Genomic DNA, 3,500 nt, shown 5'->3' with positions numbered 1-3,500 from the left:
GAACCCTGGACACCTCTAATTGGGGACTTTAGCAAAGCTGAGTCACAATCTGAAAAGGTTCACCCAATTATGTGTCTGTGGCATGTATGTATCCGGTGGTAATACTGGAAGACAGAGTGCTTTGGGCCACGGCCAAGACTCAATAAGTAGCTGTGTTCAAGAATCATCATACTTAACTAGGAGAATCAATAACACTATCTGGATTCTAAGTTCCTAAAGAAGCCAACCATTCTGGATTACAAGGGATAGAGTGAGATGCCAAAACTATTCAGAGACAAAAAGCTAAAAGCCCCGCTCATCTAATTAACACTGATCTTCATAGATGTTTTTGGAGTTCATTGCATATTCTCTTCTTTTTTATCTTATTTGATTTTCAGTTGCTTGAGGACAAGCAACAATTTAAGTTTGGTGTTGTGATGAGCGGATAATTTGTATACTTTTTGGCATTGTTTTTAGTATGTTTTTGATATGATATAGTTAGTTTTTAGTATATTTTTATTAGTTTTTAATTAAAATTCACTTTTCTGGACTTTACTATGAGTTTGTGTGTTTTTCTGTGATTTCAGGTATTTTCTGGCTGAAATTGAGGGACCTGAGCAAAAATCTGATTCTGAGACTCAAAAGGACTGCAGATGCTGTTGGATTCTGACCTCCCTGCACTCGAAGCGGATTTTCTGGAGCTACAGAAGCCCAATTGGCACGCTCTCAACGGCGTTGGAAAGTAGACATCCTGGGCTTTCCAGCAATATATAATAGTCCATACTTTGCCCAAGATTTGATGGCCCAAACCGGCGTTCAAAGTCACCTCAAGAAATTCCAGCGTTAAACGCCGGAACTGGCACCTAATTGGGAGTTAAACGCCCAAACTGGCACTAAAGCTGGCGTTTAACTCCAAGGAGAGTCTCTACACGAAATTTCTTCATTGCTCAGCCCAAGCACACACCAAGTGGGCCCGGAAGTGGATTTTTATGTCATTTACTCATCTATGTACTAGTTTTCTATAAGTAGGACCTTTTACTATTGTATGAGCATCTTTTGATCAATTTTAGATCGAGAGAAGACTTTGGTAGCTATCTTTGTTTTATGCTATCTTAGACCTTTGGGAGGCTGGCCATTCGGCCATGCCTAGACCCTGTTCTTATGTATTTTCAACGGTGGAGTTTCTACACACCATAGATTAAGGTGTGGAGCTCTGCTGTACCTCGAGTATTAATGCAATTACTATTGTTCTTCCATTCAAATTCCACTTGTTCTTTATCCAAGATATCACTTGTTCTTCAACATGATGAAGGTGATGATTGACGCCCATCACCATTCTCACTCATGAACAAGGTGACTGACAACCATTCTTGTTCTACACGCATCCGAGGCTTAGTGAATATCTCTTGGATTTCTGATTGCATGATGCATGGTTGATCGCCTGACAACCGAGTGCTCGCCTGACAAACGAGCCAGCCATTCCGTGAGATCAGAGTCTTCGTGGTATAGGCAAGAACTGATGGCAGCATTCAAGAGAATCCGGAAGGTCTAACCTTGTCTGTGGTATTCTGAGTAGGATTCAATGATTGAATGACTGTGACGTGCTTCAAACCTGTAACCTACTGGGCGTTAGTGACAGACGCAAAAGAGTTATTCTATTCCGGTAGGGGAGGGAACCAAACCGGTGATTGGCAGCACTGTGACAGAGTGTGTGCATTAGCTTTCACTGTGCGGATGGGAGGTAGCTGCTGACAACAGTGAGACCCTATACGAGCTTGCCATGGAAAGGAGTAAGAAAGGATTGGATGAAGGCTGTAGGAAAGCAGAGAGACGGAAGGGAAGGCATCTTCATACACTTGTCTGAAGCTCATACACCAATGATATACATAAGTATCACTATCTTTATCTTCTATGTTATTTTCGTTCATCACCATATATATCTGAGTTTGCCTGACTAAGATTTACAAGATGACCATAGCTTGCTTCATTACTAACAATCTCCGTGGGATCGACCCTTACTCACGTAAGGTTTATTACTTGGACGACCCAGTGCACTTGCTGGTTAGTTGTGCGAAGTTGTGTAATGCCATGGTATTGAGCGCACCAAGTTTTTGGAGCCATTACCAGGGATTATGAGAGTTGTGAAAAAGTATAGTTCACAATTTCGCGCACCAGTAAGCCAGTTCTTCGGGTTCGGGTTCACACTTTGATCAATGTTCTTAGTGATCCATGCATTAGCATAGAACTATTGAACTATTAAGATTCTGACTTGTTGAATGGGGTTGGTGAGAACTTCCCAAACCTCTTCTTCGAATCTCATGTCGGATCTCCGGGTACTCATTCCTTTTGAGCATGAAAGGGACCTCAGGGATCACCTTCTTCTTGGCCACAACTTCATAGAAGTGGTCTTGATGGACCTTTGAGATGAATCTCTCCATCTCCCATGACTCGGAGGTGGAAGCTTTTTCCTTCCTTTTCCTCTTTTTAGAGGTTTCTCCGGCCTTAGGTACCATAAATGGTTATGGAAAAACTAAAAGCAACGCTTTTACCACACTAAACTTAAAAGGTTTGCTCGTCCTTGAGCAAAAAAAGAAAGAAGGATGGGGAAGAAGAAGAAATGGAGGAGAAGGAGGGGGAAGAAAGGTTCGGCCAAGGAGGGGAGAAGTATGTATGATGTGTAAAATGAAGGAGTGATGAGGGGTTTATATAGGAGTGAAAGAGAGGGGTGGCCATGTGTGAGGGTTGGGTTTGGGAGGGAAAGTTTTTGAATTTTGAATGGTGGGGTAGGTGGGGTGTTTGGGGAAGAGTGGATGGAGGTGATTGGTGAGGGGTATTTGGGGAAGGGTGTTATTGGAATGTGTGAAGAAGAGAAAGAGTGAGTTGTGGTAGGTGGGGATCCTGTGGTGTCCACAGATCCTGAGGTATCAAGGATTTCTCATCCCTGCACCATTCTGGCGTGTAAACGCCCTCTGAGTGCTAATCCTGGTGTTAAACACCAGGTTGCTGCCCATTCCTGGCATTAAACCCCATCTTTTCTTCCCTTTCTAGCGTTTAACGCCAGCTTAGAGCCCTTTTCTGGCGTTAAACGCCAGTCTGGTGCCCTTTTCTGGCGTCAAACACCCAGAATGGTGCCAGACTGGACGTTTAATGCCCATTCTGCTAAATAAAAAATTGGGTTGCCTCCTAATAAGCGATTCTTTAATGTCAATAGCTTGACAATGAGCTCTCATTGGGTTGCCTCCCAATAAGAAAACATAAAATAACAATGGAAAATAGAAATTTAACATAGATAAATAAAAATTGGGTTGCCTCCCAATAAGCGTTTCTTTAATGTCTATAGCTTGACAATGAGCTCTCATCGAGCCTCACAGATTTTCAGAGTATGGTTGTGGCCTCCCAACACCAAACTTAGAGTTTGAATGTGGGGTGATAAACCCATATTTCATGATATATTTTGTGCTTAGTTTGAGTGAATTATTCAATCCTTCACCCACTTATTCATATTAATTGCATGGTTTTAC

The sequence above is a fragment of the Arachis stenosperma genome, chromosome 5 (assembly GCF_014773155.1).
Source record: "Arachis stenosperma cultivar V10309 chromosome 5, arast.V10309.gnm1.PFL2, whole genome shotgun sequence".
Classification (NCBI taxonomy): Eukaryota; Viridiplantae; Streptophyta; class Magnoliopsida; order Fabales; family Fabaceae; genus Arachis; species Arachis stenosperma.
This window is presented reverse-complemented; position numbering follows the sequence as displayed.